At 43.6% G+C, this 12377-nt stretch overlaps 1 protein-coding gene across 1 annotated transcript in view; it reads left to right on the forward strand.

Annotated features, from left to right (window-relative positions):
* Nucleotides 1-1560: 1560 nt before the first annotated feature.
* The window catches only part of FAM3D (FAM3 metabolism regulating signaling molecule D), a gene marked incomplete at its 3' end in the record, with an annotated part of 59890 nt that continues 49073 nt past the window's right edge, over nt 1561-12377 (forward strand). The window contains exon 1 of the mRNA XM_082639132.1: nt 1561-1919. The remainder of the gene's footprint in view (nt 1920-12377) is intronic.

Below are 12377 nucleotides of genomic sequence, written 5' to 3' on the forward strand. Positions count from 1 at the left end.
CAGTACTTGTGGCTCCCAGGCCCTAGAGTGCAGGCTCAGTAGTTGTGGTGGGTGAACGAGCTCAGTTGCTCCGCGGCATGTGGGATCTTCCCAGACCGGGGCTTGAGCCCATGCCCCCTGCATTGGCAAGTGGATTCTTAACCACTGCGTCACCAGGGAAGTCCCCTGCATTGCATTTCTGAACCCAATTTTTTATGCTTCTATATTCAAATTGCATGCATACAGTTGCCTAACACTAGTGTTTCTTAACCTGAAATCCATGAGCACTGGGGGAAAGTTCTAGGAATCTCCTGAAATTGTGAGTCAAATGTCGTCTATAAGTAGATTTTGCCAGGAAGAGGATCTGTGGTTTTCTTTAGATTCCCAAGTGGGATCAAGAATCCAAAAAAATAGCTCCCTGTAACCTTTGTGAGACACCTGTGTTCCCAAAATGCTATCAGATGCTACTGAAGGGCCAACAGAGGAAATGGCCACATAGCAGGCAAGAGCTGGCAGGACTTGGCCAGCCTGCTCAGGGCCATCTCATCCAACAGGTAGAGAAGCAGAGGCCTGCGGAGGGGAGGGGGGCAGGTAAAGGCACTGGGCTAGGGTCCCAGGGGTCCTGACAGGTTTGGAGCCCGTTCCATTTTCACCAGGCTGCTCTTAGTGCTACCCGATCCCACTAAGGAGTGGCGCCATGTGTTAGGCGGCTGTAGGACAAACATGGATTTTTGCCAGCAAACTGGTATTAATGTTGCTTCAACACGGTGGCCTTACATGAAAAATCCACTCTCAACTCTTTGCTTACACTTTACATTGTTTTTCCTTCAATGTACTTGACAAACCTTGCTTTTTATTTAACAGCCATTCACATTCCATCGGACAGGAAATGAAGAGCAGCCACGCGAAAACTCATCCTGTTCACTTTGGAGAGAAAGAGGGGCTGGAGGTGGCTACTGGGGTCCTTGATGAAGCCACTTTGGCAAAGGCAGTCCCTCTCATCAAACCAGGTGCGTGGCTGAATCGCCCCTGTCAAGAGCGTGTCTGGCTTTGACTACGCCCTCCGCATACTTAAGATACGTGGCCGTGGGTGAGTCACTTAACCTCCCTGGGCCTCAGTTTCCCTGTCTGCAAAATGAGGATAACAGTTGGACCCCACCTTGCCCCAGGGCAGAGGGGAGTATTAGATCAGGTAGTAGGTATGAAGCACTCAGCCCAGCATGTGGTCCAGAGTAAGCCCTGGAAACACAGGGACTGGCAATGTCCTTCCCCTTTCTGGATTTCTAAAGGCTCGGGAGCCTGGGCGAGATCAAGATCAAGAGCCTCATGAGGAGTAGAGAACACCTGTTTTTTTCACTCCAGAGTCTCAACTTGTATCTAGTGACATATACCAGAGTATGAGTGGAAAGCCCTGGAGCCGGGAGACGCTGGTTTGAGTCTCTTCTCGCCCACACCCGGGTCGTGACTCTGACCACGCCCTGCTCCCTCAAGGCCTCACGGGAGCAGGACCGGCTTGTTCAGAGATGCTGGGAGCCACGCACCTGCTGCCCGCCCCCCACCCCCGCCCCCTCCACTCCCACCTGCATCAAATGCTGCTCATCAGTGGGGGCACCTGGGACGGACCTGTGAGCAGGACCCGCTCTCCTGCCTCTCCCAGTTCAAGAGACACCTCGGGACAGAAAGGAAAGCATAGTCAAACCCCCTGGCAAACGTGCGTCTGACTGACCTCCTGGAAAACACAGGTGATATTTACAAGGAGAGAGTCCTCACCCATGAAGGGCTTTCAGCAGGATATACCTGAGGTGTCTGGGTTACTTACGGCAAACAAATGTGGAATCTGTGGATTTATAGGGCTTGGCCTCCTGGAAGATGTCACTACCCTTTGAACTTACCGGAGTATAACACGGAATTGCTTCATGACCGGAACGGCTCCCTAACCGGTAAGCGTTGCCCCAGCTGGCATTGCTTAGAGAGTTCGTTCGTTTAATCTGGAAGAGGAGAATCACTGTAGCAAGAGGGGGTCTGGGGATGACACCGGTGGTCCCCGGCCTCTCCTGGCTCCACTCGTACCTGGTGAGAACTTATGTTCTTAAAATTGTCGGTGAATTTGTATACTGGGTAAACTGGGTAAGACCTCTGGTGCTCTGAGTCACATTCGGCATTCCCGTCCTTAGTGTTACCTCAGCACGCTAGGGCTAAAGAGAGTTTGTCAAGGCTGTCAAGACGGTGATCTTGGGGTCGGGGACCTTGTGTCTCTGGGGCCTCGGACCTGACCATAGTAGGTGCTCAGCAATCATTCCCTGAATGAGTGTTAGTTATTTCATCCTAGGAGTTGACTTTTAAGCCCCTGACTGTTCCACAGAAGCATTCAGAGATTCGCCTCACATAGGGAAGCAAGGGAGGCACTGGGTAAGGGGGAGAAATCATGCAGAACGCTGAGTATTTCCTCAAACCCATTTTGCAAACTGTAAGCCACCTCCCAGAACCCGTAGCCAATGTGACGGGGAGATCTGGCTGGTGCTGAAAGCCCTTCTAAAGCAGTCCCAGGGCTCAATAGATTTCTTCCCTGCCCCTGCAATAAGTAATCCATGAATTAGAAAGGATTGACATTGGTGAACAAAGCCATTACAATCCATCAGGTTGAACTTGAGAATTCTGTGGAAATGGCCAATTTTTTTTATCATTCAGATTTTTATTAAAATAATAGACATGTAGACATTTTTTGTAAAACAAACCAAAACCTTCACGAATCTTCACCAGATCTTCCCCTGGAGCAGGGTCTAAGCAGTAATCACACTAGTGGATCCATCGGACCACAGGCCTGACCTCTTCACAAATAAATCAACATCGGGGGAATAATATGATCATCTTGAAGGGTGAAGTATGGCCCAGCTTGTCTACGTAGCTAAAGTGCTCTCAAGGTTACCACTTATATTCCAAGATAGTAACAATAATAATAGCTGACAATTACTGAATGCTAATATAAACTTTACATGTGCCTTGAATCTTAGTAACAACCCTGTGAGGTTGGTTCTATCGTTAGGCCCTTTTTAGAGATGAGAAAACTGAGGCTTTGCAGAGGTTAAGTGTTTTGCTCCAAGTCCGAGAGCTAGGAAGTGGTAGATCTAGCATTTATAAAATGACATCTAGAATTAAGGTAAAATAAATGAAAAGTTAAAACACAACTAACTTAATTGCAGGTAACATCTTTAGCATAGAAATCTGACTCAAAGCATGTGAAGAAGGTGGAATTCCCCTGAAAAAAAAATAGGCATATAAACTACAGGTTTTTGTTGTTGTTGTTGAAGTATAGTTGATTTACAATGTTGTCTTTGTTTCAGGTGTACAGCAGAGTTATTCTATAACTGAATATAAATGTATAATATAATATAATAATATTATATAAAATATAATATAAATGTATAAATGAATATACATATATTCATTCTTTTTCAGATTCTTTTCCCGTTTAGGTTATTACAGAATATTGAGTAGAATTATTCCCTGTCCTATGCAGTAGGTCCTTGTTGGTTATCTATTTTATATATACTAGCGTATGTATGTTAATCCCAACCTGCTAATTTATCCCTCCCCACCCCCACCATGCTTCCCCTTTGATAACCATAAGTTTGTTTTCGAAATCTGTGAGTCTATTTCTTTTTTGTAAATTAGTTCATTTATATTATTTTTTTAAATTAGATTCCACTTATGAGTGATATCATATGATATTTGCCTTTCTCTGTCTGACTTACTTCACTTAGTATGATAGTCTCTAGGTCCATCCATGTTGCTGCAAATGGCATTATTTCATTCTGTTTTGTGGCTGAGTAATATTCCATTATATATATGTACCACATCTTCTTTGTCCATTACTCTTGTCGATGGACCTTTAGGATGTTTCCATGTCTTGGCTATTGTAAATAGTGCTGCTGTGAACATTGGGATGCATGTATCTTGTCAAATTATGGTTTTCTCCGGATATGTGCCCAGGAGTGGGATTGATGGATCATACAGTAGTTCTATTTTTAGTTTTTTAAGGAACCTCCGTACTGTTCTCCATAGTGACTGTATCAATTTACATTCCTGCCAACAGCGCAACAGGGTTCCCTTTTCTCCCCACCCTCTCCAGCATTTATTGTTTGTAGACTTTTTGATGATGGACATTCTGACCAGTGTGAGGTGATACCTCATTGTAGTTTTGATTTGCATTTCTCTGATAATTAGCAAAGTCGAGCATCTTTTCATGTGCATTTTGGAAATGGCCAATTTTTGATGCATGTGAGCCTCACAGAAATGGAACTTCTATTAAGAAAAGGTCACCAAACTTCTCCTATTAAGGAAAGATACTGAATACCATTCCTTTTCCCTAATGCAAGCTAAAAATTAACATGGGATTTTTTTTCAAGAATCAGAAATGGTAAAGAAAACACAGGAGGCTTTGTCAGCCCATTTATCTGGGGTCTACATATTTTTAAAGCAGAAGAAGAAAACACTGAACATGTGGCAAAGAGAGAGGAGGTGCAGAAAAAATGAAATTTAACATTTATTGGAAAATAATTTTCCTCAGCATTATAATAATCCATTAACCCCAGAATAAACCCAAAGTTATGGTTATTATCATTATGCAGCAACATCTCACATTTTCCAAGGCAAACAAAACCATCATTAAAAACAATGGTGTCTCCTTAAAATCGCTTTAATGCTCATTTTTGGCTAAATAAAATCCGTTACCCAGAGAAGGAAATGCCCAGTGTTAACTACAAGACCACACTTCAGTACAGGGCCTGGGTGGCGTCACACACCTCTTTTAAGAGGAGAAAAGCCCTGAAACTGAATTACTGCCTGGAGATTTTGTGTGGACTAGGGCATTGGGAAAGGACCTTGTCAGATCATATATCTGTATGTTTTACAAGGCATCTCCTAGTATACGTTTAAATCTCACAGATTTTATGCTGGGGCACCAGAGGCTCAGAGCTGTGAGTGCTGAGGTGTTAGAGGACAGAGATACAGTGAAATAAATGCTGTCTTTTCTGTCTCTGTCATAATTCTCTCAGCTTATAAACTAACACTACAAAAAGAGACTGTGTGTATGTGATAGAGAGACAGACAGACACAGAGACACACAGAGACAGAGACAGAGAGGAGAGAGAGAGCAAGGAAGACAGGAAGGGGAGAGACAGAGAAAGAGAGAACAGCCATCGCTTGGAAGATAAGAGTTGAAAGGAAGGCCTGCTTTATTTGTTAATTATCTAGATCAGAGTTTCTCAATCTTGACACAATTGACATTTGGGCCAGACAGTTCTTTGTCAGGGGGTGGCTATGGGGCTGTCCTGTGCCTTGTAGGATACTTAGCCACATCCCTGACCTTTACCTCCTAGAGAGATGGCAGTCACATCACCTGCTTCCCAGTTGTGCTAACCAAAAATGTCTGCAGACTTTGCCAAATGTCCCCAGGGGACAAAATCACCTGTATTGAGAACCACTGATCTAGAGCCAAGATTGGGCCCTCAGGGGTTATCACTGGGTTAGGGACACATGGAGTAGGAAGGACCCAATGTCTCCGGTGTTCTATGTAGCTGGCTGCATGTTCAGTGTCTACCCAGGAAGGAATCTGCTCAGGGAAGTAAATCTGACCTGCAGCTACAGGAAACAAAATGCGGTTTCCAGAATCTTTCTACCTGTGCCATCATCAAAATTAACTGTTAATGTGCTCTAAGACTATCCTCACCCCCTGCCCACAAAAGAAGATTCAGACTTGGCCCAAAGTATCAGTCAGAGTTCTCTAGAAAAAGAGAACCAACAAGAAGCATGTATAGAGAGAGGGAGAGATTTATTACAAGGAATTGAATGTTGCATCTGCAGAGGCTTGGTAAGTTCAAAACTTGCAGCGTATATTGGCAGGCTAGAGACTCAGGGAAGAGTTGCAGTTCAAGTCCAAAGGCAGTCTGCTGGCAGAATTCCTTCCTGCTCAGAGGAGGTTCAGCTTTATTCTATTTAGGCCTTCAATTGATTAGATGAGGCCCACCCACATTAAAGAGGATAATCTGTTTCTACGGAAACACACCTTTCTGTGTGTGGTTGTTGATGCTCCTGCAGCTTCACCTTGTGAACCACCTGAGAACCTGGTAATGCAGTGATGACGGCAGAGGAGAAAAGAACCAGGGTCTTTAACGATGTCTTTGAGCCCCCAAGAATCACTCTTCTTGGACTTCTTGCTAATTGAGACACTAATTATTTTTAAACCAGGTGAGCCTGTATTTTGCTGTTGTTACTAATAGCTCATGTCATTTGGTCTGCAACAACAGAGAAAATATCCTTCTGCAGCCTAAGAAAGTAGATAATCTAAGAGAAACGGGATGATGACAGTGATGAGGAGGAGGAGGAGATAGTGATGTGGTGATGCTGCTACTTTTGCTGGTGATAGCGATGGGGGTGCTGGTGGTGATGATGTGGCAGTAACTATGGCGATGATGATGGTGGTGGTGATGGTGACGATGGTAAAGCTGGTGATAATGACGGGAATGGGGATGCTGAGGTTAACAGCTATCACTTGTTGAATGCTTCCGTTGTACCAGATCTACCTCTTCTGACCAGGCCTCTCAATTGCTTGGGTTGATATAAAGAGAAAATGGGATAACAGATGCAAAAGCTTCTTAAAAGGATTAAACCATCATTGCATTAATAATCCATTTATGAAACACTATACCCTACACTATGCTAAGTGCTTTAAGCAGATATTTTCTCATCACAGTCCTATAATAAAGAGTCAGACTCCATTTTTTTATGTTGGACCACTGACAGCTTTCAAGCCCCCACCATTCCCGTTTCACTTTGTCCCCCTCCAGGCAAGCTGATAAGAAAGCCCAGACACTCCCATCTGAAACAGTTTTGGGTTGGGGGAGGCTGGTCCTGCCCTCCCCACAGGGCACCCACAAAGTAAACCCTGTGAGATAGGGAGTCTGATTATTCCCATTTTATTGACGAAGAAACAGAGGATGGCATAGCTAGTATATAGCAAAGATAAGATGCTGTCTGACTCCAGAACCTGAGCTTCTGATCAACAAGGCTATATTTTCTCCACTTCTGGGAGTGTTTCAAAAGATGGAACAGGATAATCACTGTGGAAGATGCTTGGAAAATAGCATTTGTTCACTTATTCTTTCAAACATTCAACAAGTAACTAATTGTACCTCTGCTACATACCAAGCTGGGGCTAGGTTTGGGGGGACAGACACTTGGACAGTCAGAGGCCCTTTGATCCAACAAGAACCAAATACTTTTCTGAATGAGGTTATAAGATCCTGGGGAAGGTAGAGGTCAACCTGTGGAAGATGCTCATTTGGCCAAAATGGGCAAGTAGATTGAGAATGAAAGATGAGGGATGGGCCATAGAAAGATAACTACAAACCCAGCAAGCATGAGGCTCTTGGCTACAGCAGGACACACAACCTGGACCAGGGACGAAACTCATGTTAATGAATCATTATTACCTAATATTGCTGATGAGAAAGTCACAGTGATCCTCAGCATAGCTTGAATTGAGAGACTGCCTTGCTACTGTAATTAATGAAATGGTTTAATTTATAAATCAAACACTCATATTAAAAATTCAGAGGGTGGCAATCAATATTTTTCTGCTCCTGCTACATTCATCTAATTTTCTGTAATAGATGGCATTAGAAGATGATTATTAGTAAATTAACAGAATATCCCATTGAAACACTTCTTGAGAGTGTTTGCCATTTCGGAGGGCTTGTTAATGGAAAATACAAGCCTTGGTTGGATCCTAAGGACGGTGCAGTAATCGACTCCTCATTGAGCAATGGAGAGCTTCCATTTGAATAGCATGGTGACAAATCAACCAGAGCTATTTAGAGAATTAGTAAATGTGTTGAAATACTTTTTTTTGTTTGTTTGAAAGACAAAATGGGTCAGGTCTTGCTTCTTCCCACCTCTGAAGCCTGGGGCCAGTGTTGACTTTGGTCAAGCCAAATGGATGCTGTTTCCCAAGATTTTGAATCTTAAGACTGTGAAGTCAGGACAGGAGGAGCCCTGGAAGGTGTGTTATCACAGTGACCATAGTGCACACTGACCACATTGCCCCTGCTGCCTGGCCCTTCAGAAGGCCCTTAGTTCTCACCCATCTCCTAAGCTTGGTTCTGAAACCACTTCTCCATTCTGAGAACGCTGATGTCCTTCTAATCCATTCCTTTATGCTGAAGGTGGTGAGTCCGTTTCTTGCTGGCAACCGGGAATTTTGACTGAGACATAAATAACCTGAGGGAAGAAGTAAGTTGTGCATTAATCAAGTTTCCTGCTCAGGTTAGGCTCTCTGTGTAAGGTAAGAAGAGCTTGCTTTTAGAAATATGGGCGAAGGCAGCAGGAAGCTTTTTAGCTTTGATAAATGTGGGGAGTGTGGTTTGGAGGGCACCTGTCTCCAACTGAAATGGGAACAGAAAGAATTATGACCAGAGAGAGGGGCGGGAGAGGGGAGTCAATCCATTTAAGCAGAGCAGGTGAAATGAAGTCATTATCCAACAAACAGACGAAGGACAGAAGTGTGCTGTTCAGGCTAGTATGATTACTTGGAACCCCTACTTAAAAGAATGATTAGGATGAATGGTAAATATGCACATCTGGTCGTGAATCAAGGTGATACTTCTTCCTGGGCTTGTGTGTCTGGTTTCTGAAACTGTGCTCCTGGGATATGCTTCTCTTGCAGGGCTCCCTCTACAGAGGTCCTAAGCAAACTGATGGCACACAGCAGGTGCTCAATAAATGCCTGTTGAAAGAATGAGCAAATTGTGACCCCAGTATTATGCCACTTCTTGTGGAAAGGAAGAGTGGTACAGCCTCTAGAAAATGATCACTCAGCCATTTGAGAACACTTATCATCCATTTAAGGCTGTTCTTTCAGTAATTTCTTTCTGTTATAGGTTTTTTTTTTTAACATCTTCTCTTATAGGTTTTTGTAGCCAGCCTTCATGATGGCCCCCAATGATTCTTTCATGCTGGAATTGATGCCATGTGTAGTCAAGTCCCCTCCCACACTGAATAGGGCTGAAAAGGGCTGACATGTGTAACAAATAAGATATTACAGAAATGATGGGGCATAACATCCAAGACTACATCATAAATGACGTTGCAGTTTCTGCCTTGCTCTCTCTTGGATCACTTGTTCTGGAAGAAACAAGCTGCCATGTTGTGAGAACACTCAAACAGCCTTATGAGAAGTCTACATGGTGAAGAACTGAAATGTTATACCAACCACCAACATGTATGGGGCAGCCAAGCGAGTGAGCCATCTTGGAATCAGATCATCCCACGACAAACAAACCTTTAGGAGACTGCAGCATCATGAGGGACCATGACCTAGAACCACTTAAGTCACTCCTGAATTCCTTATCAAAGGCATGTGTGAAGTAATACATTTTATTGCATTCCTACCAGCTGTGTAGGAGGGCTCCCTTTTCTCCACATGAGTAGGTGTCTTTAGAAACTTAGGATCACCACATGGCCAACCCTATAGTCATCAGGAAATAGCCCTCCTGGATCTGCTTCCTCATGACCCTCCACCTCACCTTCCCAAAGACCCAGCCCCTCACATTCAGCTTCCAGAGTGCATTGTTGGTCCTTCTCTATTTCATCCAGTTCCACCATCAGATGGGGAATGGAGCCTCCGACCCTAAGAATGGAGGAATGGAGAAGGGGAGAAAGAATTCTCTCCAAGTTCTCTGCTCAAAATGGAAAATCAAAGATAAAACTCAGACCCTTCACACGATGAATATTGACCCCCTTTCTTTCCTACACATCTCCTATGAGTTATACTCACTACATGACAAAGGGCTGACAGGATCCAATGCCTGAAGCCAGATGCCTGGCTCCAAGATGAAAATGATTCCACACTCCTTGCTCTTCTCTTCTCTGATGAATGCTTTAGCTCAATGTTTCTCAACTACACAAAGCCATAGTCCCTTGAGATACTCAGAGGAGGAAAAAAAATTCTGTGAACAAAAAATTTAGAGAATTGCTATATGCTATAGTCCCCTCTTGGAGATCTGCAGCATATATCCGTGTCCTACAAAGGAGTCTCTCAGTAAGGAAACCTAGCTAACCCAGGATTTCCCAAATATTCCTGGACACAGAATATTTATTCTTGCCTAACATGAAATCCTGCTGAATTAGTGCCCTTTGGGAAACACCATTTTACCCAAAATGTTGGTTCACTCTCTTTTCCGTTCAGATTTCATGGCAAAGGCAAGTAAGAAAACATGAGATAGGGGGTATCAGTGCTACCTCGACATAGCTCAGATGTGGAGTGAGAAAAGCCAGGGTGTTTTGTTTTGGAGTTTTGTTTGTTGGCTTACTTTTTATTTGAAAAAATATTAATATAAGAAATTATAAAAATAGCACAGAGAGTTCCTATGTACACTTCACACGGCTTAATGATAACATGTAACATAACCACATTATCAACAAGTTGATTCAACACTATTAACTAAACTATTATTTGGATTCCACCAGTTTTTTGCTTGTTTGTTTGTTTGTTTTTGCGGTACGCGGGCCTCTCACTGTTGTGGCCTCTCCCATTGCGGAGCACAGGCTCCGGACACGCAGGCTCAGCGGCCATGACTCACAGGCCCAGCCGCTCCGTGGCATGTGGGACCCTCCCAGACCGGGGCACGAACCCACGTCCCCTGCATCAGCAGGTGGACTCTCAACCACTGCGCCACCAGAGAAGCCCTGGATTCCATCAGTTTTTACTTGCATTTTTTATTTTTGGTGTATAGATTTATAAATTTTATCACATGTATAGATTCATGCCACCACCACTACAATCAGGATACAGAACTGTTCCACTGCCACAAAGAAACTCCCTCAGCTTCTCCCTTTATAGTCACACCCTCCACCACTCCTACCCTCTGGAAACCATCACTATCATTTTGTCATTTTCAGAGTGTTATAGACATGTGAATATATGTAACAGTTGAGGTTGACTTTTTTCCACTCAGCATCATATCTTTGAGATCCATCCAAGCTGTTGCATGTGTCAACAGTTCATTTCTTTTACTGTTGAATAATATTCTATTGTGAGGATTTAAGACCATTTGTTTAATCATTCACGTGATGAAGGTTATTTGGGCAACTTCCAATTTGAGGCTATTATAAATAAAGCTGCTATAAACATTTATATATGGATTTTGTGGGAACATAATGTTTTCATTTCCCTGGGATAAATATCCAGGAGTGCAATTGCTAGGTTGCAAGGTAGATGTGTACTTTATAAGAAACTGCTACAGTTTTGCAGACTGACTATACCATTTTCATTGGCACCAGGTGTGTATTAGTGATCCACTTTCTCTGCATCCTTGTCAGCACTTAATATGTCAGGATTTTTTATTGTAGCCATTCCAATAGATAGGTCATGGTATCTCATCATGGTTTTAATTTGCCTTTTACTAATGGCCAGTAATATTGAACATATATTCGTGTCTCTATTTGCTATCTGTATCCCCATTTGTTGAAATGTCTGTTTAAGTCCTTGGTCCATTTTCTAATGGGATTATTTGTTTCTTTTGAGTATAACAAGTTCTCTGTAGGGCTTCCCTGGTGGTGCAGTGGTTAAGAATCCGCCTGCTAATGCAGGGGACATGGATTTGAGCCCTGGTCCAGGAAGATCCCACATGCCGCGGAGCAACTAAGCCCGTGCGCCGCAACTACTGAGCCTGCGCTCTAGAGCCCGTGAGCCACAACTACTGAAGCCCGCATGCCTAGAGCCCGTGCTCCACAACAAGAGAAGCCACCACAGTGAGAAACCCGCGTACTGCAACAAAGAGTAACCCCCGCTCGCTGCAACTAGAGAAAGCCCGCGAGCAGCAACAAAGACCCAATGCAGCCAAAAATTAATAATTTTTTTAAGTTCTCTATATATTCTGGATACAAGTCCTTTGTCAGATATGTGGCTTGCAAATGTTTTCCCCTTTTTTTTTTTTTTTTTTTTTTTTGCGGTACGCGGGCCTCTCACTGTTGTGGCCTCTCTCATTGCAGAGAACAGGCTCCGAATGCGCAGGCTCAGTGGCCATGGCTCACGGGCCCAGCCGCTCCGCGGCATGTGGGATCTTCCTGGACCGGGGCACGAACCCATGTCCCCTGCATCGGCAGGCAGACTCTCAACCACTGCACCACCAGGGAAGCCCCTGTTTTCCCCATTTTTTAGCTTGTCTTTTCATCCCTTACCTGGGACTTTTATAGAACAAAGCTTTTAATTTTGATGAAGTCCAATTTTTCAAATTTTTTCTTTTTATGAATTGTGCTTTTGGTGGCACATCTAAGATCTCTTTGCCCTAGCCTAGGTCACAAAGAGTTTCTTCTCTATTTTCTTCTAAAAGTTTTATAGT

This window comes from Mesoplodon mirus, assembly GCF_964341445.2.
Source record: "Mesoplodon mirus genome assembly, chromosome: 12".
In the NCBI taxonomy this organism is placed as follows: domain Eukaryota; kingdom Metazoa; phylum Chordata; class Mammalia; order Artiodactyla; family Ziphiidae; genus Mesoplodon; species Mesoplodon mirus.